The sequence below is a fragment of the Mixophyes fleayi genome, assembly GCF_038048845.1.
Source record: "Mixophyes fleayi isolate aMixFle1 chromosome 1 unlocalized genomic scaffold, aMixFle1.hap1 SUPER_1_unloc_2, whole genome shotgun sequence".
In the NCBI taxonomy this organism is placed as follows: Eukaryota; Metazoa; Chordata; class Amphibia; order Anura; family Limnodynastidae; genus Mixophyes; species Mixophyes fleayi.
The window spans coordinates 477,045-504,846 of record NW_027445876.1 but is presented as its reverse complement, the minus strand read 5'-3'; the positions used below and the strand labels follow the sequence as shown (position 1 = coordinate 504,846).

The 27,802-nt window shown below is 45.7% G+C and overlaps 1 long non-coding RNA gene across 1 annotated transcript; it reads left to right on the top strand.

Annotated features, from left to right (window-relative positions):
* Nucleotides 1–472: 472 nt before the first annotated feature.
* Nucleotides 473–27,802, top strand: LOC142109485 (uncharacterized). The gene is made up of 3 exons (XR_012680394.1): nt 473–533; nt 24,061–24,178; nt 27,680–27,802. It is a non-coding gene; the product is annotated as an uncharacterized LOC142109485 (long non-coding RNA).

Genomic DNA, 27,802 nt, shown 5'->3' with positions numbered 1-27,802 from the left:
AAAATCAGCATGGAGGGCGCAGTGTAGTTGTGATGAAGGGGCACAGTATTGTGTGTGTGATGGCACAGGGGGCTTGTTGCAATGTAGTGTGTTTGAGGTAGGTGGCGGCTAATTAATGGGCGCTATTTTGTTTGTAGGGTGATGGTGGGGCAATTTAATAGTGGGGACTATTAATTTAAGATGGGGTGGTTTGGGGGCTATTGAATATGGGGGTGAGTTTAGGGAGAATGAGGTCTATTTATTAAATGTGACTATGAGTTATTTAATAGCAGTGATGATGCGGGAAATAGGTATTGCTGTTTGCAGGAAGGGAATAGGTTTATTTATTAAATGTGAATACTATTATTTTAATGTTGGGGCTGGAGGAAGGCTTAATTATTAATCGTGGGTGCTATTGATTTAACGCCGGGGCTGACTGTAATTTTCTAAATGTAGCCATTTTTTTCCCAAATAGGTCCTCCAACATTCCAGGATCCGGACAAGCTGCAACTAAAGAAAGCAGCAGTCACAGGGGGTGAAAGTGAGAAGAACAGGTAGGAGAGAGCAGCAGAGTGTGTGAAATGTTGTGATTCTAGTAGGTACAATGTCAATTTTTGGTGAGTGTTGTGCCCAATGTAAGGTGCAGGCCAAGACTGAACTCTTTGTGTACACACTGCATTCTTTCTATACTACACTGTGGTGCTAGATGTCTTAAAAGTCAGGAGTGCTGGGACATATGTCACGCTCTGGTGAATTCAGGACCTAGTGATTTTGATGTGCTAGCCATGCCCCAACAGCGCATTGACACGCCCCCGAATGTATGACTACATCTCCGAATTTTTTTGCGCCGCCGTTAGACACATACATACACACACACAGACACATACACACACACATATACACATACACAGCATACAGTATAATATATCAGGTGTTTAATCTCCAGACCTTAGTGCTGTGTGTAGGAGGGATCGCAGCGTAATACAACTATAATCATTAACAGACCGTGACCTCTCACTTCATGTAGCTGATGATTAACCATAAAATACACGAATGGTCTTAGTAGGACAGATAGAGGATCTGTAACGTGATCTAAGGACTGAATGTTATTACTTTTATTATCATCGTAATATTACTAGTAGTATTACTGTCCCTGTTACTGGTCCCTATATTATATCAGAATTCCTGAACATACCGGGTCTGATTCATGGTCGGTGCAACTTGTGTTAAATAAGAGATCACAGAACTTTAGCGTCCTCCGCACGTATTCAAATCCCCATCTCCAGATAGGTTTCCATTGATCCGGTGTAAGTACACTCGGCCTGAATGGTACTTGTCCTATGTGGATACACAGAACAGACGGCGCAGGATGGCCAATCATCTGTCCACATTACACAAAGAACTTTTATTTTATCAACATGTAAAATAATTGTTAATATAATCAATCATCTATATATTTATTTTCAAATATAATGATTCTTTTTTATAATGTTTTTTACCTTATATAAATTAAGATGCTTCCCGTGTGTACAATACATTTCATTCGTTAATATCGTCTATTTTACTTGCATACACATGTTCTGTGATAGCTGCTCACACACATACGTGTAACTGTTAAATCAAAGTCTATGGTGTGTCAGTCATCACTATCAGTCTTACACTGCCCTGTAGCTGCTGCAAGTGATACGGCTCAAAAACAGCACTTTAGAGAAACCCCGGACTGGAATTGGTCTTATCTGTGTTGGCACGCTCCTGGCACACCCCCGGCACACCCTCCGCCCGCCCTGCCACACCCCTAACATGTCCCCATCACACCCCCGGCACGTCCCCAGCACGTCCTCCGCACGCCCCGGCACACCCCCGGAACGCCCTCCACCCACCCCACCACACCCCTAACACGTCCCCGACACACCCCCTACATGCCCCGGTACGTCCTCCGCACGCACCAGCACATCCCCGGTACGTCCCCGGCACGTCCTCCGCACACCTTTACTGTACATTGCCTACGTTCTTCCACCCCAACCCACCCCCTTTAATCCTTCAAGTCATAGGCAGATGTAAGTGTCATTGCGTTCAGATATGAATTGCCTGCAGTTGTGTTCATTGGTGTAAGCTTAATATGTACACGCAGGTGCAAGATGCGCAAAGGAACTTACATCCGAACATGAATCAGACCCACAGAGCTAGTTGGAGATACTTAGAGACTAACATATCGCCTGGGTCCACTTTACCTCTCCTGTTCTGACATGTGAACATCCCGGATATCTGTCCACGTGACGCATGTGGACCGGCAGTAACAGCCTCCGGTAATGCCCAGGTCCAGATAAAATAACGCAGATCGGATGTCTGCACTTTACTCATCAATGGGGCCATTGTCCCTGAATTCTGACATTTATCTGATAGTTTTCTTAGGTTCTCGTAGCTCCATTGACGGATATCATTAGATCCAATCACAGAATTCCTTTATAAAGTCTCTTGTAGATGCATTTACACCCAACTGCTGAGTGACCTGTAGCGCAAGAGTCGTCCAGCTCTGTGATCGGCAGGTCTACGCCAGTTATACTTACACTATGATACAATTATACGCACAAGAAGTTTTATAACATTGGATTTGATAGGGATTTTTTTTGCCATTATTCATCATATAATAGAGCAAATATAATCCATCCCTTCCATTCTCCACCTCTCAAGGAGGCGCAAGTGTGAGATGGGCGCAACGCTGTATTTGTGCCTATGCGTTGTGGGCATATGCGGTGCCACATAGTGGTATATTCAACATAGTGCCAGACCTAGTGTGTGCAATACTTCTGGTGTATTTATTCTCTCTAATGTATTATACTATATAATAACTAGAGATCCCGGAAACACGTCTGGCTGCAGTTTGCTCTGTTCACCACTAGATGTCTCCAGTGTCCTAGGCTTGGTCTGTGTATCATTGTGAGATGAAACACCCCATAGGGCGTCTGACATCTGGCTATCGCCCCACAGTACATGTGTCTCAGGATGGCGATAGCGGAGTCTACGGGGGAGAAACAGGAAGGAGCAGCTGCTGTCGTCTCTCAGATCTTTTTAGAAAATATCATAAAGTTTTTTCTAGTTGCAACTAATGTATTTGATTTGTTATGTTTAATCTTTTATATACTTTTATAATTCTGAGATGACCAGGAAGCTGAAATCCGGGGATGTGTGAACCGGTAATGCCAGGCCGTACATGTTATTAGGGAACCGGTATCACCGGGAGCTGAGCATCGCTCATCTGTAACCACTATAGGAGTATTATATGAGGAGTATTATATGAGGATTAGTATATGAGGATTAGTATATGAGGAGTATTATATGAGGAGTATTATATGAGGAGTATTATATGAGGATTAGTATATGAGGATTAGTATATGAGGATTATTATATGAGGATTATTATATGAGGAGTATTATATGAGGAGTATTATTATATGAGGAGTATTATTATATGAGGAGTATTATATGAGGATTATTATATGAGGAGTATTATATGAGGAGTATTATATGAGGAGTATTATATGAGGATTAGTATATGAGGAGTATTATATGAGGATTAGTATATGAGGATTATTATATGAGGAGTATTACATGAGGAGTATTACATGAGGAGTATTACATGAGGAGTATTACATGAGGAGTATTATATGAGGAGTATTATATGAGGATTATTATATGAAGAGTATTATATGAGGAGTATTATATGAGGAGTATTATTTGAGGAGTATTATATGAGGATTATTATATGAGGCAGTAAAATGGCCGCTGGGTCCACCAAGGCCCCACGTGATGTGCACTATATGCAATATAAATATATAAATAGGAGAGCGGCCCCTCCCGCAAGGTGGAGAACTTATAAAGACTATTTCTGTGTATTCTCTCTCACACACATAACTACAGTGTATACATTAGCTGGGCGTATTGTATACACTGCCAGATTTATGTCCCATACTGCACATTCCTCTCATAGCTGTGTCACAGGAATCTGTCGCTGGTCACTGACCTATTATGGAAGGAACTGAGCACTCGCTGAATGTCAGGAGTTCCATAATGTGTGGGATACTGCGATGTGTAACAGTCTGCTCTGTATCCAGCCGGGAGATGGGAGAGATGTACAGCACCACTGAAATAGTCACTTAGACCACGTAGCCGGTAACAGCCGTATAACTCACGTAGAACGTAGCCGGTAATAGCCGTATAACTCACGTAGAACGTAGCCGGTAACAGCCGTATAACACACGTAGCCGGTAACAGCCGTATAACACACGTAGAACGTAGCCGGTAACAGCCGTATAACACACATAGCCGGTAATAGCCGTATAACACACGTAGCCGATAACAGCCATATAACACACATAGCCGGTAATAGCCGTATAACACACGTAGCCGATAACAGCCATATAACACACATAGCCGGTAATAGCCGTATAACACACGTAGCCGGTAACAGCCATATAACACACGTAGCCGGTAACAGCCGTATAGCTCACATAGCCGGTACCAGCCGTATAACTCACGTAGCCGGTAACCGCCGTATAACACATGTAGTCGGTAACCGCCGTGTAACTCGCGTAGCCGATAACCGCCATATAACACACGTAGTCGGTAACAGCCGTATAACACACGTAGAAGGTAACAGCCGTATAACACACGTAGAAAGTAACAGCCGTATAACACACGTAGCCGGTAATAGCCGTATATCACACGTAGCCGATAACAGCCGTATAACACACGTAGCCGGTAACAGCCGTATAACACACGTAGAAGGTAACAGCCGTATAACACACGTAGCCGGTAACAGCCGTATATCACAAGTAGCCGGTAACAGCCGTATAACAGGAGTAGCCGATAACAGCCGTATATCACGAGTAGCCGATAACAGCCATATAACAGGAGTAGCCGATAACAGCCATATATCATAAGTAGCTGGTAACAGCCGTACAACACACGTAGCCGGTAACAGCCGTATAACAGGAGTAGCCGATAACAGCCGTATATCACAAGTAGCCGGTAACAGCCATATAACACACGTAGCCAGTGACAGCCGTATAACACACGTAGCTGATAACAGCCGTATAACACACGTAGTTGGTAACAGCCGTATAAAACACGTACCCGGTAACCGCCGTATAACACGCGTAGCCGGTAACAGCTGTATAACACACGTGCCGGTAACAGCCGTATAACACACATAGCCGGTAACAGCCGTATAACACGTGTAACCAGTAACAGCCAGTGAGTACCTTCAGCATTAGCGTCGACTGATATTTTGTGAGTCATCGGCGGACCAACAGTGAAGAGGAAATCGTGTGACAAGCAGACCAGGAAGAGAAGAAGAAAGAAGCTGCAGAAGACGCCGGAAGCAGGAAGCCTTTGTCAGGGCTAAGATCGCCCCTGCTAAGGAGGAGAAAGAGACGCCGGACAACATTGATGAAGACGGCAGAGAAGAAGTCCCAATGTGGCAGAGCAATGAGGATGGCAGCAGAGAAGGGGGGTAGTTGAGATCGCATTGGAGTCGCCCGGAGGCAGGTAAGAACCTTGTGGGGACCACATCTTCCGGACTCCCACCCGCACCCCTATCTCTTTCCACCATCCGTGGGCATAAGGCTCTGCCACAATACCGGGCATTAGGCCTGAGCCTACGATAAGAGGGCATAGGGCCCAGGGCAGTTAGGAGGTAAGCCCCCAGAGAGGCCTGAGTGTCCCCAGAGAGGCACCATTGAGCAGGCTTAGAAATCTGAGGCCCCAATGTAGGATCCGGATTAGCCTGTTATCCTAGGTAACCCAGGTATTGGGAAGCAACAACTGAAAGGTGTCCTGCTGATCGAAGACTTGGACCGGTCTGCTCCCCTAGAGCATATAAGGTGACCTTTGACCTTTTCTGTGATGGTCACTTTACTGTTTTTTTTAAAATTGCTCCACCTTAGCCGAAGTTCCGTTACCAGCCCTAGTGCCCCGTGGTGTTCACCATACACAGAGCGTAGGCGACAGGACCAACCAGTTGGTAGGGCAGCACTACCCTTTAAGTGGAGTTCCAGCAGTTAAGGCTGTTGGTTCCAATTTGGGGTGCACGGATTTGAGTCCCATCAACCAAGCCTTTTGGTTCCATTTCTGCACCGTGTGATCCGTAGAGTGTGGGTCAGGTAGTCCTGAATTCCGGTAATAGCCACTGACAGTTCTAGGCGACATTTCCCCACTTTGTGTCGTACTGTTCCAGACTGGCCCCTGAGGTGAACACTTCCTAATCAATGGAGGAGTAGCTTCTCCTGTAAGACTCCAGGTTGTAATCGGGGTTGTTCACCATTAGAAAGAGGAAAAAACACTAGTATCTTATGCCAGAATTTTCCCTATTGGGACCAAGCTCCCATTATTGGACACTTCTTGTATACCCATTTTGTCCACATATCTTGTACTAGTGTTTTGGAATGGTGGGGTAGTCAGAGTACGACACCTACTGCTAGCAATTTGTAAGTTGTGCAGTACCTGGTCACATAGACTGTTAGTAGTATCAGGGGCTGAATGTTATGTTATAGCTAGCATAGGTGTGGGTGGTACACACTAGCCGGAAGATGGAGCTGTGTCTTCCTATCGCCCTGTTCCAATAGGCACTGATAGACGGAGCATGGACGAGTGTCAAGAGAAAACAGTGATTCCCGGTGAGTATCGCCTATTTGTATTGGTCTTCCTCTTGGCAGGGGCCCTCACCATAAAGGTGAGTAGGATACTAGGGGGGATCCTTCCTGGCCCTGAGTATTCATAGCCTCGTGCCTAGGCCCAGAGCAACTCGAGAGGGCGGTGAGCTGGGTATGGAGAAGTGTTTATATCCGTATACGTCACCTCATACACTCCTGTTATTTTGAGTACCCTTGCCTCCCCATGACTTAAGGTAGTTGGTATTCATGTGAGTTCCTCATTCCCACAGGTGTTACAAAGGGATGGTAGAATGGGCAGCTGGGACTGGAGAGAGGGCAGCAGTGACAGGATAGGGGGCAGTAGTGACAGAAGAGGGGGCAGTACTGACAGGAGAGGGGATAGCAGGATCATGGGAGGGGGCAGTAGTGACAGGCGAGGGGGCAGTAGGGACAGGAGAGGGGGCAGTAGGCATAAGGGAGGGAGCAGTAGTGACAGGAGAGGGGGCAGTAGGGACAGGAGAGGGGCAGTAGTGACAGGAGAGGGGGCAGCAGGATCAGGGGAGGGGCAGCTTGGACAGGAGAGGGGGCAGTAGGGATAAGGGAGGGAACAGTAGTGACAGGAGCGGGGCAGTAGTGGCAGGAGAGGGGGCAGCAGGGACAGGAGAGGGGGCAGTAGGGATAAGGGAGGGAGCAGTAGTGACAGTATGCAGGAAGAGGAGAGCACTATTCACGAATATATTTCTCACAGAATCATTGCTTGGACGAGAAGCGAAGTGAGTGTGAGACTGAGCAGGAGGGCACGACGTGGGATCAGAGAATACCAGCTGTCTTTACTCATTAGCAATAAAAGAATATTCATGGTTTTATGACTCTGTCACACATTGTTCAATCGCCCACCATGGAGCCCCAGTACCCCTGGCCCCTGTAGCAGGAGGGGGGTGCAGATTACTGGGTGAGAATCTGCAGAACGTACTTTGCTGAGGCTGGATGTGTCTGATAACAATCTACAATGCTACAGTGCAGAGTACAATCACTAAATCATATAAATATGTCACACTGTCAGCGTATGACAAATTGTATCAGCAGATCAATGTGTGGGACAAATATATCAGAATAGCAGCACACTGCTCAAAGAGAAGGAGCATAACGCCCCTGCCCCTGCTGGACGCTCAGCAGTACTGCAAGAGAATGTCACCCCTCACCCTGCTGGGCACTCAGCAGTACTGCAAGAGAATGTCACCCCTCACCCTGCTGAGCACTCAGCAGTACTGCAGGACATGTATGGAACATGCCTCATTACAGTTTGACCTAGCACAAAAGCCTGACACCTCACTGCCTTGTGGGGACAGTTTCCTGTACTACGGACATCTGAGGACATATATACATTGACCTAGCCATGGCTATTCAAACAGGTTATAGTCATTGTGGCTGGGGGAGCATCAAATGGGTTAAACCTCAGCAATAAATGATTAAAGATGTATTAAAGGGTTTATTTATTAACTTAAATGAAAATATTTAATGTATGGGCGCTGTGGTGCCGGATAATAACTGGCACACAGTGCCAGAAAGGGCTATGACCCTGTGCTGGGCACTGGCAGTATAAATGTATTTATTTTCATATTCATTTATTGATTTCTAATGCAATAGCCTGTGTGTGAAGGAAATATATTAATTGCTGAGACAGGGCCAGGAGAGGAAATATGTTTTTTGTTCCATGACTGTCTGATGGCAGGTAATCTCATGTTAATTAGACCTTTTCAACTCAGTGGCCAACACATCTGTTTAGCCTGTATACACAGCAGTGGGCCGCTGCCTTTTTGTCTGTGTGGCTTTTCATCCGGCATCTCAGATCCTGTCCGAATAATGCAACCAGCAACTTTTAGGATATAACAGATTAGTGTAAATTTTGTTAGCTTTGCATTGCATGTAAATCCATGTTTGGGGAACATATTGCATCCTGATACTAAAAATAACTCAGACATGCCGGAGCCATCCCGGTTCAGGGGGCTGGCTTGCCCCCTGCCAGGATTTGTGTCAGAATGTGTATATAAAGGAGAGCTGTTGACCATGTAATGTATTATACCATCTGTACCTTTCTGGATACCACTAGTACCTTCATCTAGTGACTGTAAACTGTCCTTGTTAGGACACTTGAGCTAATAATCATCACTGCTTCAAGAACCTGCTTTGACAATTACTTACCTGCTGTAATTCCAGTACCAATGCTCTGCCCGCTACCCAGCAGCTCTAGCCAGTGTGATGGGCCAGGGGGTATTCATCCACAGCAACCCTGATCTGAAGGCAAAAGGTCAGGGGTACCAGCCCAGGTGCCCAGCTAGGGGTTACACTAGCAGCAAAGTTACCCAGAAGGGCACAGTTCTGGATGCCAGTGTAGGAGCCTAGTGGTGGCAGCAGCCTAAGCCCCTCCTACGGCAGTTAGAGGGCGCAATTGGAATAAAGAAAGGGGACGGTGTCAAAGTGAGCCCAGCCGATTCCCAGCAACAACAGACATGGTCAACCACTGCGTATCGATTCAACTATATGTATTTCTCTTTACAGCTGTTAGCAGGTTCTTTATGTAGAAATTCACAGCTAACCAGTTACAATCTGTCAGTGCGGATGGCTCAGCCATGATACATGTGGCACAATCATGTCTGCCAAGCAGGCTGCAAGTCTGAATAAACTTCATCATGTGCTTCTGTACAGCAGTGACCTCCTCTCTCTCTCAGGCTTATTTCTGTACTTATTTACGACCTGAAAGGAAGCAGAATTGTCTATTACAGAGTAAACAACATGCTTTGAGTAGCGAAACATTGTGCCACACCAACCGTTGGAAGCCTTGGCTGTGCTTTGTCCATGTTGCCGGATCCTTACATGGTCTCCCTTATGAAAAGAAAGTGTTGGCTGAATGCATGCCCACTGGTCTCTCTGGTTCACGGGACTGCTCATTGTCCAATTTGTCACTTTGTAGCTAGACTGGTTCTAAAGCAATAAACATACATAGTGTGAGGATACCACCCTTAGCTGGGATGGCAGTTACCCTCTGTGGGATTCAACTCACTTGAGTACACCAGAATATATACAAAATGAGACTTTATTACGACAACACAACACCACAAGACGTTCACAAGTTACAGGGTAATGGTAGCATGTATCCTCCAGCAGCTTCTTGCAGTCAGCACTCCAAAGTAGTAATCTTGGTCTCTTTCAGAGTCTTATCCTCCCGCAATATTACCACTACCAATTAGCAAAACAGTTACGGTTTCGCCCAGCCTGGGTTACTGGCTCACACCGACCCTGTCCTGGTAGGGTTTCCTCCAGCTGCACCAAGATGCCTGGCCCAGATTCCTTTTTTGCCGATGTCTTGTACACCAGGATCCTCCAAGCTACAATAGCTCCCCTGGCATTCTGCTCTTCCTATATTCTTGGTTATATACACAGGGAGTAGGGTCAAATGTATCAAACCTCCCCCTTGCAGCAGGGATCTCTCAGTGGAGACTTTAGCTGCTAGACATACAGTCTCTGTTACCATGGGTATACAATGGAATGGCTGGACTCAATTAGCTTTTTTGGATGGATACACTAAACATGGGGTTACAATATTACAGCAGGGAATGACTCTGCACGCTTACATGAAACAATAAGACTTTTGACACATTGTATCAGTAGTGTTACACCATCTGAATCTGTGACACATTTTGATACAATAACATTTATATTGATACATTTCCCAATGCTATGTCAGCCAGTATATTACTGTGGAGGCACATTGCATATCATCTAGAAGTTCTAACCTCATTACCTCTCAGATTACCTGTTGACCTAGCTAATTAACATGGGCTGCAAGCTAGTTAATTCTGAGATTGTTCTGATTACAAACCAAATCTAAGCTGCACCTCATAACAATGGACATTTGAGACAAATGGTAATTACATTAGATAACACTAGCAAAATGTCTTCTGCTATCCTGTTATTTTCACACAATATGATATAATGTACTAATAACATGAAATAATAATACACATAATACACCGATGCTCTGGTGTATATACTTAGACTTTCCCATGGATTAAAAAGTACATTAAACCGTGAGAATCGGGTGATGAATACAAAGTTCTCAGACCAGTAGCACCCATTTCCTCACACATACGACCAGAGGTCAAAGTGGAAATGAAAAAGTGGTGGCATGAAAAATGTAATGTAAGTGACTGGAATGTGATAGTGCAACAATGAAAGCAGTAGGAGAAGTGGTGGTATGACATACCCCGTATACCCCCACTGTATATATACATCTGTGTATGTCTATCTATCTGTCTATCTATCTATCTATCTATCTAATGTAAGTGACTGGAATGGAATAGTGTTACAATGAAGGCAGTAGGAGAAGTGACGTTATGACATATCCCCGTTAATAAACGTCAAAGTGGTTCAGCAGAAACCTGTGTGAGGTGCAATCTGTATGAACGTTTTTCCACAATATTGTGAAAAGCGTTCATTAAGATTGCTCCTCACACAGGTTTCTGCTGAACCACTTTGACGTTTATTTACTTGTCAGCATGGATAAATAGTCTTGGCAGTGTCTTCAGCAATCAAATCCAACATTCACAGAAATAAACAGTCCCATAACCCTAAACTCTGGCCATCACAGTTAGCTCCCTAATTGGTCACTGACCACTTGTTGGCACCAGTTTCTCACACACAGCTCAAACCTAGCTTTTTAAGATTTGTGTCAGGCATTGCTCTGTCTGACTACTTAATTGATTAGATCAGGTGCTCCAACTGGTGTGTGTGTGTGTGTGTGTGTGTGTGTGTGTGTAGATCTAAACCTATCTGCACCTTTAGGCTGTGGTTTGCCAGGTAAAGCACCACTCATTCCTCTATTAGAATGTGGCAAAGTGTCCCAATTGCCCCAATACATATATATTTATATATATATATACACACGATGAAGTATGTCTGTCTGTTTATTTGTTGACGACTATCTTCCATACCCCTGCACCAATTCAGATGAATACCAACGCAAGGTGGTCCAGTTGGATCCTGGGCAGATATTAAGGGGTTTAGGGACCCGGTCGGATCTTCGGTTGGTGTGCACGGGCCAGAAATTTGAACCGTGGAGCCTGTTCTGAGGCTTCCACTGGATAGATTTAGACAAAATTTTCAAAACACTTTTAACATTGGAGCGCATAAGACAAATTAGGGGGTATAGGTCTCAGTCAGACCTCACGTTGGTGAACGCTGGCCAGAACTTTGACCTGGGGGGCCTGTTCTGGGTCCTCCACTGGATGGATTTGGTTTGTTTGCATTCGGACACCCCTGTACCGATTGGGATGAAACTAACGCGTGGTGGTCCAATTGGATCCCGGGCAGGTTTTAATGGGGTTAGGGTGCCGGTCGGACCTCCCGTTGGGATACACTTGGCAGAACTTTGACCCGGGGAGCCTGTTCTGAGCTTTCTACTGGATGAATTTGGCCAAAAACTTCACAGACTGGTAACATTGGATCCCAGAAGACATACAAGGGGGTTGAGCTCCTGGTCAGAACTCCTGTTGGTGTACGCTGGTCAGAACTTTGACCCGGAGAGCCTGTTCTGGGTCTTTTACTGGATGGATTTGGTTTGTTTGTCCGTTTATATTTTCAGACACCCCTACATTGAGTGGGATGAAACCAATACCAGGTTGTCCAGTTGGATCCTGGGCAGATTTTAAGGGAGTTAAGGTCCTGGTTGGACCTCCTGTTGGTGTAGACTGGCCAGAACTTTGACCTGGGGAGCCTGTTCTGAGCCTTCCACTGGATGGATTTGGATAACATTTAATACAAAAACAAAAACAACACTGGGCCACCGCCAATGGGTGTGTTGGAAGAGCTCCTAAGCTGCTAATCATTTTTAAAATGTTGACAGTTACAACCAACTCATTGATAACTTAAAACCTGAAGATTTGAATACGGGTATCACCGGGTACTTCAGCTTGTATGTGTATATATATATATATATGCAATCTCCATTTGCTAACATTTGTGATGCAAGATGGGTTGTTCCGAAAAGCTCAGTGACTCCAAGCGGGGTACTGTGATAGATGCCACCTTCGCAATAAGACGGTTTGTGAAATTCCATCCCTGCTGAATATTCCACAGTCAGTGATGTAATTAGAAATTGGAAGCCTTTGGGAACAACAGCAACTCAGCCATGAAGCGAAAGACCACGTAAAATCACAGAGCACGATCATCTAATGCTAAGGCGCATGATGCGTAAAAATCTCCAATGCTCTGCTGATTCCATAGCTGAAGATTTCTGAACTTCCACTGGCATTAATGTAAGCTCAAAAACTGTGCGGCGGAAGCTTAATGGAATGGGTTTCCATGGCCGAGCAGCTGCATGCAGCCTCACATCACCAAGACCAATGCCAAGCAACGGATGGGGTGGTGTAAAGCACACCGACCCTGGACTGTGGAGCAGAGGATACATGTTCTGTGGTGTGACGAATCACGCTTCTCTGTTTGGCAGTCAGATGGGTGAGTCTGAGTTTGGTGGATGCCGGGAGAACGTTACCTGCCTGACTGCATTTTGCCAACTGTGAAGTTTGGTGCAGGAGGGATAATGGTATGGGGCTGTTTTTCAGGGTTTTGGCTAGGCTCCTTATCTCCAGTGAAGGGCAAGCTTAATGCTTCAGCATACCAAGTCATTTAGGACAATGCTATGCTTCCAACTTCCCTAAACTGGCAACAGTTTAGGGAAGGCCCTTTTCTATTCCAACATGACTGTGCCCCAGTGCACAAAGCAAGGACTACAAAGACATGGTTTGATGAGTTTGGTGTGGAAGAACTTGACTGGTCAACACAGAGCCCTGACCTCTACCCCATCAAACACCTTTGGGATGAACTGGAATGGAGATTGCGAGCCAGACCTTTTCCCCCTCTGGTACTGCTTCCCCCGCTGCCCTCTCCCATGGGGGGTTCTCCTCCCAACATCCGCATCCTGGGGACCGCCAAGAAGGTGGTGTAGGTGTCCTACGGTATCCTGGTGTTAGGATCTTACCTGTTCCCCGCTCCGCTGCGCTGTCGGGTCTGGCAGCTTGTCATCTTCAGCGGTGAGCGCTCCTTCTGATCGCGCCGCTGCACTTCTGGATTCTCACAGCAGTGGTCATGTGACTCTGGGCGGGGAATTCAAAAACTACTTATTCCTGCTCTGACACACTATCTGTGTCAGAGCAATGTGTTTCCTGTTCCTGGCTACCTTTCCCTGTGTACCTGACTCCTGTGATCCTACTCCCTGTGTGCTCCTATATTTCTTCAGATTCCCGTGTACCGACCTGGCTGTGACCTGACTACTTTTGGCTTTATCCCTGGCACCGCGAATTGGACTGACCATCCCGTGTACCGACTCGGCTGTGTTCTTGGCTACTCTCTGGATTTCCCTCTGGCACCGTATATCTTATGATCTCCTGTGTACCGACCCGGCTGTGTTTCTACTTCTCTGGACTCATCTCCTGCTAAGGCATACAACAGATACCGTTCACCAAGCCAGTTTCCGCTTCAGACCTTCAGACCCTGGAACTCACAGTTAGTGCCTGTATTTGCATCACCTTGTCATATTGCCTGTTGACTATCCATCACTTAGAGCCTTCTCCCTTACGTCAGTAGGCTAACCTGGGGGCCGCGACCTGCGGTTCTTCGGCAGCAAAATCCATCCTACCTTGCGGTGGTTCTTGGTGAAGACCGGAAGGCCGTTAGACTCCGCGCCCTAGGTAAGCCTGCGAAAATACTGACTAAAGTACCTGAACCTTAACACCTGGCTACACCTTCAGCGTTATTCCCCTGGAACCCTCCCTCCCTCTCCTTCTCCTCCTTTGATGTTCACTCCATCCGTCTCTTCTCCCCTCTCCACCTTCATGTTGTGGTCATCTATCGTTTCCCTGGCCCATCCTCTCAATTTCTTGATAACTTTGCCTCTTGGTTTTCCCACTTCCTCTCTTCTGATCTTCCCACTATTATCATTGGGGATTTTAACATGACTCTCCTATTACTACTGCTGCCTCTAAATTCCTCACTCTCACTTCCTCCCATGGCCTCTCCCAATGGACACCTTTCGCCACCCACTGCGATGCTCACTCCCTGGACCTAGTGTTCTCCTATCTCTGTGACATCTCCAACTTCTCCAATTCTGTTTTCCCCTTCTCTGACGACAATCTCCTTTCCTTTACCCTCTCTCTACTCCTTGTCCCACCTCTCCCACCCAAAGTCGCGCAAAAACTGCGACCCATCAACAGCATTGACCCCATCATCTTTGCATCCTCTCTCGAACCCTTACTTGCTCGCATTTCTTTACTATCATGTCCCAACACTGCTGTCTCTTTTTACAACACCACACTCTGTTGCCCTTGATATTGCAGCCCCTGCCCCCCCCCTTTGTCCCCGCCAATCTAAACCACAACCCTGGCACCCCCCTCTTACTCATCTCCTCCAAAAGTGCTCCCACTCCTCTGAGTGCCAATAAAGGAAATCCCGCTCCATTGCTGACTTCACCCACTATAAATTAATCCTTTCCTCCTACTATTCTGTCCTCTCTCTTGGCAAACAAACCTATTTCACATCCCTCATCTCCTCCCTGTCCAATAAGCCCAGACACCTCTTTGCTACCATTAATTCTCTACTGTATCCTCCCACAACACCGCCCCCCTCGTCCATCACCGCTTTTGACTTTGCCACCTACTTTAAAGACAAAATTGACTCTATACACAATGATATCTGTCCTCATTAGACTTGCCCCCTCCCCTATCTGTCCTCTCTATCACTCACTCTGCCACCCTTGGTTCCTACCCACCTGTTACTGTGCCTGAGATACTCTCTCTTCTCTCCTCCTCTTCTTCTACAACCTGTCCTCTGAATCCTGTCCCTTCCAAGTTCCTTCGCTCTCTCTCTTCCAATGCCCGTTGTCACCTTGCTCACCTCTTAATCCTCTCTCTCTCCACTGGTATCTTCCCTTCGGCCTTCAAACATGCTCTCATCTTTCCTATTCTCAAGAAACCTTCCTTTAACCCATCCTCTCTCTCCAACTATTGCCCCATATCTCTGCTTCCCTTTGCTTCTAAAATTCTCAAATGACTTGTCTTCAATTGTCTGACCCACTTTCTCTCTTCCCGCTCCCTTCTTGACCGTCTCCTGTCCGGCTTCAGTCCCCTTCACTCAACTGAAACTGCCCTCACTAAAGTAACAGATGACTTACTCTCAGCTAAGTCCAATGGCCACTTCTCCCTTCTCATACTCCCCGACCTCTCTGCTGCTTTTGACACAGTTGATCATTCTCTTCTTTTCACCACCCTTCACTCCCTAGGTCTTCGCAAAACAGTTCTCCCCTGGTTTGCCTTCTACCTCACTGGATGCTCTTTTAGTGTGTCTGCGTCTGTGCCCCCCCCCCTTTTCCCCTGTCACGGGCACTAGGAGTTTTACCCAGAATTCACCAGGTGTAGCTACACTTACCAGAAGTGCGGACCTCTTGGTAGTGTGGTGAATCAGTGGAACCATACAGTAGAATAGAGGAAAGGAATGTCAATAGTATAAATGCTGAGTCTTGGCACCGTGGAACTGTGATGGTACAGCAGTTTAGTAAACAGGATAAAATGAGGAAAGAGTCCAAGTGCCTTAGCACGCAGGTAGCATATAGCAGGCCAGTACTTGATAACTGGATAACCAATCAACAATATAGTAGAAGAGTCAGCGACTTGCAGCTACAATACAGAGGCACTTGTAGACTTTAGTCCAGCTAATAGGTACCATACAGAGTAGTAGCTATATCACAAGGAAACATGAATGGTCTACAGCTGGTAAGTTTCACCACGGATATGTAGAGAAGACTTGTCCAGCGCAGGTGTGTAACAGAATAGCGTGAGTGGTCTGCAATTGGCAAGTTGTACCATGGATGTGAAGGGAAGACTTGTCCAGGCGCAGGCATGAAACGGAGTAACGTGAGTGGTCTGCAATAGGCAAGTTTTACCAGAAGATGACTCATGATACATATTATTATGGGCGAATTCGGCCCATGGAAGCAAATCTACCCAATTGTCCTGGTTGGCTGAAGAAAAAATTCTTATGAAAGTCTCTAGATCTTGATTGACGCTCTCAGTCTGTACATTTGATTGAGGATGGTATGACGATGATAGTGACAGTTGGATACCCAAGGTTTTGCAAAGGGCTCGCCAAAATCTGGAGACAAACTGCACTCCTCTGTCCGAAACGATTTCAGATGGACATCCATGAATTCGAAATATTTCCTTGATGAAATGATCAGCCAATGTAGAAGAAGAAGGTAATCCTATCAAAGGGACGAAATGAGCCATCTTAGAGAATCTATCTACCACTACCCAAATGGTATTGCATTTCTTGCTGAGAGGAAGATCAGTAACAAAATCCATACTTATATGGGTCCATGGTTTAGAAGGAATGAGTAGTGGTTGAAGTAGGCCCGCCGGTGTTCTATGGGAAACTTTAAATTGGGAACAAACATCACAAGCAGCCACAAACTCCTTGACATCTTTCCTAATAGAGGGCCACCAGTAACTTCGAGAGAGAATCTCTTATGTTTTTCGTTCTCCAGAATGCCCAGCAAAATGAGAGGAATGATACCATGACAAAATCTTTTTACGAAGAAGTGGTGGAACAAAGGTTTTCCCAAACAGTAGAACATTGGTGGAAGAAGCAGCTAAACTGACACATTTAGGATCCAGTATGGCACGATCAAAACAATCTTCAATATCAGAGGAAAAGGCCACCGCCCGAGACAATGCATCCGCTTTTTTATTCTTAGAAGCCGGTTTGAAGGTTATAATTAAGTCAAAGCGAGAGAAAAAAAAGTGACCATCTTGCTTGTCGGGGGTTCATACATTGAGCTGACTGTAGATAGAGAAGATTTTTATGGTCAGTAAAAATAATTACAGGGTGACGAGCACCCTCTAGTAGGTATCTCCACTCCTCCAAAGCCACCTTTATGGCTAATAGCTCCTTATCTCCGATAGTATAATTCTTCTCAGCAGGTAATAAACTTCGTGAGTAGAAAGCACAAGGATGGAATTTCTTTTGTTCAGATTTCTGAGATAGAATGGCTCCTAGTCCAACATTAGAGGCATCTACCTCAAGGAAAAAAGGAAGGGTCACATCAGGTTGTCGAAGAATAGGAGCAGTAAAAAACGCCCTCTTGAGGAACTGGAATGCTTGAAGAGCCTCAGGAGATCATTGCTTGGTATTAGCACCCTTACGGGTAAGCGCCACAATAGAAGAGACAATAGAGGAGAAACCTTGAATAAAACATCGATAATAGTTAGCAAATCCTAAAAAGCGTTGAATAGCTCTGAGAGTAGTTGGCTGGGGCCAATGTAACACTGCATTCACTTTCTCCGGATCCATCTCCAGACACAATATATCCAGGAAGGGAATCTGAGATAATTCAAAGAAACATTTCTCCAGTTTTCAGAATAACGAATTTTCCCGGAGTCTAGAAAGGACCTCTGCCACATGTAATCGATGGGATAAAAGATTTTGAGAAAATATCAATATGTCGTCTAGATAGACAACGACACAAACATACAACAAGTCCCGGAAAATCTCATTCACAAACCCCTGGAAGACAGCTGGGGCGTTACACAACCCAAAGGGCATGACACGATATTCATAATGTCCATCCCTGGTGTTAAAAGCTGTCTTCCATTCGTCTCCGGCCTTGATCCGAATTAAATTATAAGCACCACGAAGATCCAGTTTAGTGAATATCCGAGCTCCCTTAATGCGATCAAAAAGTTCAGTAATTAACGGAATAGGGTAACGATTTTTGATGGTTATGGCATTAAGACCTTGATAATCTATACACGGTCTCAAAGACCCGTCCTTCTTCTTAACAAAAAAGAAACCCGCTCCAGCGGGAGAAATGGACGGTCGAATAAACCCACGATGGAGATTTTCTTTGACATAGTCAGACATCGCCTGGGTCTCTGGTAACGCAACGGGGTAAACACGACCCCTAGGAGGATTTTTGCCAGGTTGTAAATCTATTGGACAATCCCAAGCCCGATGGGGCGGAAGACGTTCTGACTGGGCTTTATCAAATTTATCAGCAAAGGAGTTGTACTGTGGAGGAAGACCAGGTGGACAAGGTGTTATAGATGATTTATTTATTTTCACTGGAACCACTTGAGTCAAACATCTGTGATGACAATCCGAACCCCAGGAAATAACTTGCGGAACATTCCAGTCAATCTGTGGAGAATGGAGTTGAAGCCACGGAAAGCCAAGTACAATAGGACTAGTAGTAACCGGAAGAACTAAAAACGAAATTTGCTCTTGATGTAAAGCCAGGATTTGAAGGTTTACAGGAATGGTACGTTGAGTAATAGTTCCATTGATAATTCGTGAACCATCTATGGCCGTAACAGCAATAGCTGTTTTTAAAGGAGTCACAGGTAAAGACCACTGACACACTAAGGAACTTGAAATAAAACTCCCAGCAGCTCCAGAGTCCAGAAGTGCTTGCGATGTAAAAGACTTAGTAGAAGTGGAAACAGTAACAGCAAACAAGCAAACTTTAGAATTCAAAAGGTTTGGAGAGGATTCCAGGGACCCCAACCTAACCTCTCCAGAACAGGTTAGGGCCTCGCGTTTCCCGACTTTCTAGGGCATGAGTTCAGCAAGTGATTAGGATCAGCACAATAAATACAGCGCTTATTCTTCAACCGTCGTTCCCTCTCTTCTGAAGTCAATCTAGAACGTCCTACCTCCATGGGTTCCACTGAAGGTGAGGGATGACGAAATCGAGAAGGCAGGCGACCCAATACTTTAGGTGAAGACTCCTTTTCGGAATTTCTTTCTCGGAATCTCATGTCCACTCTGTTGCACAAAGATATCAAAGCATCCAAAGAAGATGGTAACTCTTGGGAAGCCAGCACGTCTTTAATCTTGTCAGCAAGACCTTGCCAGAAGGCAGCTATCAATGCCTCACTATTCCATTGGAGTTCAGAGGCAAGTGTGCGAAATTGAATTACGTACTGTGCTACTGAACGGGATCCTTGGCGTAATCGAAGAATACTAGAGGCAGCAGAAATAACACGACCAGGTTCATCAAAAATTCTTCGGAAAGTTGAAATGAACATGGCACTATCCTCCAGCAGGGGGTCATTTCTTTCCCACAAAGGAGAGGCCCATGCCAGAGCCTGTCCAGAAAACAGAGAGATTAAATAGGCCACTTTAGAGTGATGAGTAGGGAAATTTTGAGGTTGGAGCTCAAAATGAATAGAGCACGGATTGAGAAAGCCCCTACAAGCTTTTGGATCTCCATCAAATTTTGAGGGAGTAGGCAGGTGTAGAGTAGAAGCAACAGACACCTGGGATGTCACTGGGAGAGAAGAAGACTCCGGGGGATTATTAGTAGAAGATTAATTTTGCACAGGATCTCCCCGAGAGACTAGAGACTGCAAACATTGAAATAATTGTTGCTGACGAGCATCTTATTGTTCAACCCGAGTAACCATGTACTGCAGCATATCCTTAGCTGTTGGTTCCAATCCTGGGTCTGTCATGGCCTGTTCTTACTGTCACGGGCACTAGGAGTTTTACCCAGAATTCACCAGGTGTAGCTACACTTACCAGAAGTGCGGACCTCTGGGTAGTGTGGTGAATCAGTGGAACCATACAGTAGAATAGAGGAAAGGAATGTCAATAGTATAAATGCTGAGTCTTGGCACCGTGGAACTGTGATGGTACAGCAGTTTAGTAAACAGGATAAAATGAGGAAAGAGTCCAAGTGCCTTAGCACGCAGGTAGCATATAGCAGGCCAGTACTTGATAACTGGATAACGTTAGGCAAGGACCAATCAACAATATAGTAGAAGAGTCAGCGACTTGCAGCTACAATACAGAGGCACTTGTAGACTTTAGTCCAGCTAATAGGTACCATACAGAGTAGTAGCTATATCACAAGGAAACATGAATGGTCTACAGCTGGTAAGTTTTACCACGGATATGTAGAGAAGACTTGTCCAGCGCAGGTGTGTAACAGAATAGCGTGAGTGGTCTGCAATTGGCAAGTTGTACCACGGATGTGAAGGGAAGACTTGTCCAGGCGCAGGCATGGAACGGAGTAATGTGAGTGGTCTGCAATAGGCAAGTTTTACCAGAAGATGACTCATGATACATATTATTATGGGCGAATTCGGCCCATGGAAGCAAATCTACCCAATTGTCCTGGTTGGCTGAAGAAAAAATTCTTATGAAAGTCTCTAGATTTTGATTTCAGGACGGATATGTAGAGAAGACTTGTCCAGCGCAGGTGTGTAACAGAATAGCGTGAGTGGTCTGCAATTGGCAAGCTGTACCACTGATGTGAAGGGAAGACTTGTCCAGGCGCAGGCATGGAACGGAGTAACGTGAGTGGTCTGCAATAGGCAAGTTGTACCACTGATGTGAAGGGAAGACTTGTCCAGGTGCAGGCATGTAACGGAGCAACGTGAGTGGTCTGCAATAGGCAAGTTTTATCACTGATGTGTAGAGAAGACTTGTCTAGGTGCAGGCGTGAAACGGAGTAACGTGAGTGGTCTGCAATAGGCAAGTTGTACCACTGATGTGAAGGGAAGACTTGTCCAGATGCAGGCGTGTAACGGAGGTAGCGAGAGTAGTCTGCAGCGGGTAAGTTCTACTACCGATGTGGAGAGGAGACTTGTCTAGAAGCAGGCAGGTAACGGAGGTAGCGAGAGTAGTCTGCAGCGGGTAAGTTCTACTACCGATGTGGATAGGAGACTTGTCTAGAAGCAGGCAGGTAACGGAGGTAGCGAGAGTAGTCTGCAGCGGGTAAGTTCTACTACCGATGTGGAGAGGAGACTTGTCCAGAAGCAGGCAGGTAACGGAGGTAGCGAGAGTAGTCTGCAGCGGGTAAGTTCTACTACCGATGTGGAGAGGAGACTTCTCCAGGAGCAGGCAGGTAACGGAGGTAGCGATAGTAGTCGGCAACGGGTAAGTTCTACTACCGATGTGGAGAGAAGACTTGTCCAGAAGCAGGCAGGTAACGGAGGTAGCGAGAGTAGTCTGCAGCGGGTAAGTTCTACTACCGATGTGGAGAGGAGACTTGTCCAGGAGCAGGCAGATAACACGAGCAGAAACCAGAAACACCTCAGAGTCTCAAGGAATGAGAACCAAGAACAGGCAAAGGTAATAGGGCAACAGGTGCCTTAAGTACTGAGAGGTGATTAATTAACCAATGAGACTAGAGGCAAGGTATTAACAGTTCAGGGTTTCTGCACATGCAAGAAGGCGGACGGCCGCGGCTCAGGAGAGGCGCCGGCAGGAGCGAGAGAGACCCATGTCCAAACCTAGAGGCACTAACAGTCCGGTGAGTGACATCCCCTGTCTGTTGGAGTCCCACAAGGGTCTGTCTTTGACCCTCTGCTCTTCTCTCTACACCAACTCTCTTGGTGAACTCATTCAATCATTTGGCCTCCAATGCCACCTCTATGCTGATGACATTCACAACGCTTTCTGAAACTCAACATCTCCAAATCCGAGCTCCTCATCTTTCCTCCTGCCAATGTTACTATCCCTCCGAATGTCTCCCTTTTGGTTGACAACATCACTCTTTCTCTTGTCACCCAAGCCTGCTGCCTTGGAGTCACCCTTGACTCAGCCCTCAGCTTTACCCCTCATATCCAGTCCCTCACCAAATCCTGCCACTTCTGTCTCCGTAACATTACAAAAATCCGTCCCTTCCTCTCTCAGGAAGCAACCAAAATCCTGGTCCATTCACTCATCATTTCTCATCTCGATTATTGCAACCTCCTTCTCACTGGTCTTCCTCGCTCTTGCATTTCTGACCTTCAATCCATACAGAATGCTTCCTGTCCTACCGCACCTCTTTTGCTTCTCCTCTGTGTAAAACCCTTCACTAGTTTTGTATCCATTTCAGAATTCAGTTCAAGCTCCTTACCCTCATTTACAAAGCCCTTACCAACACTTCTCCCCCTTATATCTCTGACCTTGTCTCGAGATACAAACCTCCCGGCGACTCCACTCCGCCTCTGACCTACGCCTCAGTTCACCTCTCATTACCTCCTCCCATGCTCGCCTCCAAGACTTCTGCTGTGCTGCGCCCAATCTTTGGAACTCCCTACCCAGCCTTATTCGACTCTCTCCCAACCTTCAGTCCTTCAAACGCTCACTCAAAACTCACCTTTTCAAGCCCGCCTATTCTACCACCTCCTAACCATTCTATCCATCACATCCTCTTCCTCGTCTGTCATCTAAATTTTTTCTCCAGGTTGGTCCTACTGTCTCTCACCACCCCTCCCTTTAGATTGTAAGCCCTCGCAGGCAGGGTCCTCTCTACCTATTGTCCCACGTCTGTCTCCGGTCCCTCGTACGTCCTGTCACGTCTTTTGCTGCAATCTGTGTGAGTCTTCATAGCATTACTCACACTCACCTGTGCACTGACATGTATTACCTCATCTATTTCCTACTTCTGTATCCAGCGCTATGGAATCTGTGGCGCCTTATAAATAAATAATAATAATAATAATAGGAGTGGATGCAGGGACAATAGGAGTGTAAGTAAGGATAATAGGAGTGGAAGCAGGGATAATAGGAGGGTAGTAAGGGTAGGTAAGTCATGTCAGGATAGGGAGAAGTGAGCAGCTAGTATTCAAAGGTCAACTAGTCTCATCCAGTGCTGACCCAGAACCAACTTATTCCAGAACTGCTGAGACCACATCCAGAGACTTTGCCTACTCTCTAACTCCTTAACGACTCTCCCAGAATGTCAGAGAGGCTTCCCAATTTTTAGGGCTTTTCTCTATATAATAAATTAACCCCTTAGTCACATAAAACTCTAGATCAGCTACATGAGCCCTGGCCACGGTGATAGTGTAAGTAGAGATGAGAGATAACAAGGAACAGAGCATTAACTAGTGACTGGATGATGGGTTATCCACAATAGTAATATTAGCAGAGAATGGTGATAGCAAAACAAACATAAGGAGGTTTGTGACTGATGCTCACAGTTTGTAGATAGTGAGAAATGTGATTTTGCTAAGCTGACGCCATCTTGTTGCCTTATGGTATTTTGTTCTGTTATAGCTTAAATACAATTAGATGCACCTGTTTTGTAGGAGTAATTCATTATTTGCAAGGCTATGCTTATAATCTTGGACATACCAGACAGGAGATAAGTGAGCCCCCCCCCCCTGGGGAGTTCTAGTGTGGATAATGAGAGAATTTACTAACATCTGTGTGAAGGGAACATGAGTGGTTAAAACCTTTTGGGGTGTAGTTTTCTGCAATACGTGATTTTTGCTATATAGATCGGGACTTGTAACTAATAAAGCAGAGTTTATTGTACACTCAAACCATGCAGTGTATTTAATTCTCTCCAGCTGATGAGCTCATAACTGATACTCTGACACTTACAGGTGAACAATCTGATATAGATTCGACAGCATTGGAGGTCCACACCGAGACTGCTGACCTGAGCCAAGGACAGACAGAACTGGAGGTCGCCCTGGACACAGGACCCTCACTATAACCCGGGTGAGTAGGTTTCTACTCGTCAGGCTCCTCTGTTTAGAGTTATCTCATGTCCGTCTAAGGTATCAGCAGGGCCGGATTAAGGGAATGGAGGCCCCTGGGCTAAGGGGGCCTACATTCCCCCGGGAGGGCCCCCCCCTGTGATCCGAGCTGCCCGCCCCCCCCGGCACTTACCTCCTTCTCCGGCGCGCTGTACGCTCTTTACTGAGGTGATCTCGTGAGAGTGAGACTCACGAGATCTCCTCAGTAAGGAGACTACAGCTCACCGGAGAAGGACCGCAGTGAAAGTGCTCAGCAGCACTGATCGCGCCGGGGGCGCCCCCGCCCCCGACCGATCAATATTGCTCCTGAGCACTTTCAAGGCCCCCCTGAATGCCATAGGCCCCTGGGCTGTAGCCCAGTTAGCCCTATGGTTAATCTGGCCCTGGGTATCAGGCACGCAGATCTGTAAGTCTCAGAATTATACAGTTACTAACAATTTGTTTATTGTAATTGTATTGGTAATTAGATTTCTGAAAGATGAGTGAATTTTGAGTGCATGTGTGATACACCATCCCCAGAACTTTGTCAAGAAGTTTAGAAAGAGTTTTCAGACCTTCGTCCCAGATGCTGTCAGGCTATTCTGCATGGACAAACAGTGTAAAAGTCCAAAAGGGACATCCAGTGTAAGGAGTCCAAAAGGGGCTTCTAGGGCACAGAGCCCACAGAACCGGACATCCAGTATAAGGAGTCCAAAAAGGGGCATCCAGTTTATGGGGCCCAAAAGGGGAATCTAGTGTACAGAGCCCACAGACCCGGACATTCACTGTTAGGAGTCCACAGAACGGGACGTCCACTATTGGGACAACCCACAGAAACTAGACCAGAGTCTCTATTGGGACTTAAAAGTACTGTCAATATAGGGGAATATAGACAGTAAGCAGATAGATGACAGCAACCCCCCCCCCCATAGAAATGATGCGCAGATTTCTAGGATGTGTGGGGAGTAGAAGGTCTGCAAGTAATTTATCAAGAAAGTGGGGATAGCCAAAGAAGGAATTGATATGTGTAAATGAAGAAACAACAGTGTTGCAAGTGGTAATGTGACAAGAACAAAGGGGCATTGAGCCCAAACCCCAAGAGATAGTTTGAGGTGACAAAGGAAAGTTAAGAGATCTAGAAAGTCGCAAAATATGTAGATAGGCTAAATGTATCACAAGCTAAATGATATAATGACTAAAACAATGAATCAAGTAGGTTGTGTACTAAAAATGTATGTGTGATGTTGCGCAGCTTAAAGAGTGAGATGTGCCCCTCCCTTATTCTGTGTAAAAGTTTTCAGTGTGTTGAGATAAGAAGCACGCTGTTTATTGTTATCTGACAATGTATGTAACATTGATAAAAAGGTTCAAGTATGCTTCAATATTTCAAGAGAAAAAAATATGTCCGGAGTGCTGATTGATAGTAGCATGTTGAAGCTAATGTGTATTTAGTCTAATGCTGGGACTTGTAGTTCCACAGCAGTAGGCTGGAAGATAACAGTTAATTTTTCTTTTCTCTGTATGTGAGTTTTATCTCCGTCTTACTGTGTGTGAGGGAGATCCGTGTTTGTCTGTCTTGACTGTTTTACAAGAGACATGTTACAGTTGTAAATGTAAAGCTTTTGAATAGATTTGACAATAGTGATACAGAACAGAACTGGTAAAATTCAGTGGTTAAGATGATTATATGGGATGTGGAATTGGAGAAGAATTGGAAGATTTCCACATAGCGGTATGAAACTTTTGTGGCCACACTAGATGCTCAGCCAGACGATGAGCTCATGTCATTGGCGAGCTTATGGATGAGCATGAATGGAAAACTGGGAGCGCAAGAGATGACAATCTGCCCATAGTGAAATCAGCATGACTGGTATAAGAACTGTCGTCAGCTAACTGATATGTATGAATGTTTTGTATGTAAGATACCCTGACTCCTAACGTTCACCTGGAGAGTTTGGAAAGTAAGAATGTACCAGCTGAAGAAAAAAATAATCAACAGAAGGACAGATGGGCTATAAAAGAGGATGAGACCTTCTTGTTCCTAATTTGAAGGAACACTTCTCCCTTCTCATCCATCTTGACCTCTCTGCTGCCTTCTATACCATTGATCTCTCCCTCCTTTTGCAAACTCTACAATATAGAATCTCTTTTTTTCCTTACACTCCAACAGTTCCTTTTTGGTCTCCACACCCGAATCAACCATCCCCTCTTGACACATATAACAACTGGAAAGGATGTACCTGCTAGATTGACCCAACTGAACCGTGAGGCGTGGAGTCTAATACACCCCCAGTGTATTAGACCAGGGACCTTTCACCAGGGACATGAGGGTATGGGCTTGGTTGCATGGAGGGTTCAGGTTGCAAACCTCATAGACAGTTTTAGTAAGATAGCTGGTGGTAAACCACGGAGGAGAGTGGATGAGCCAAGTCAAACCAGAGTAGACAGAGCAGGTACTAAAGAGTAAGCAAAAAGTAGTATGGTATAGCCAAGGTCAAAACCAGATGAAGATAATATTCCACATCACAAGGCAATAGAATGGTCAGGGCAGAAGCAGAGGTCAAAACCTGAGGACAGTAGTACTGAAATATAGTAACAGTAGTACTGGAATGTAGGAACAGTAGTGCTGAAATATCGGAGCAAAACCTGAGCACTGAAGAGGTGCCAGAGTGATGTTTAAATAGGGTCGCTAATGGGAAGGGGCGGTCAGCAGAGTAAGCTGAGGGTCCTGCTTCCGTCTATCTGGCTTAGAGACTGGGTAGGAAGAAGTGACCTGTTGCTCAGAACCGCTGATCTCTAGACCCGAAGGCGTGTCCTGTTGCCGGGCGTGTAGATTAGAAGAAGAAGGTTGTCGGTCCTTGCAAGTGAAGAGCATCTCTTCCCGTACCTCCCACAGCTCCCCAAAGATCCGTTCTTGGCCCGATGCTCTTTTCCATTTACACCTCCTCCCTTGGTGACCTCCTTTAGCCTCCAGTACCATTTGTATGCTGATGATACCCAAATCTATCTTTCATCCCCTGTCCTCTCTCTTTCCATTATCTCTCGTGTCTTCTGCTGTCTCTCTATCATCTCAATTTGGATGTACCAGCTCTTTCTAAAACGTAGTATTTAGAAGACTAAAATAATTGTTTCTCCCTCCCCCCTTCATCTCCCCTCTCTCTGTCTGATAATAATACTACCCTCGTTTCTGTCCCCCAAGTCCAATGCCTAGGGGTCATCCTCGACTCCTACCTCTCCTTCACACCTCACATTCGGTCACTCTACAATTCCTGACACCTAAACCTCTGGAATATATCCAAGATACGGCCCTTTCTCACCCGGTAAGCCACCAAAACTCTTATCCAGTCCCTTATAATCTCTTGCCCTTATTACTGTAACCTCCTCTCTGGCCTTTCCAGCTCCCAACTTCCCCCTCTCAATTCTATCCTGAATGATGCTGAACACCTTATTTTTCTCTCTTGATATTTTATTTCTGTTGTCTTAGCAGCTACACTGGCTCTCCATGGCCATCATAACTGATCAATGTAGCAGTGCCAATTTCCCTGAGATGGAGATAATGAAACAGATATTGGATACGGGGAAGCCATCGCTGAAGAAAGCCTTGGAA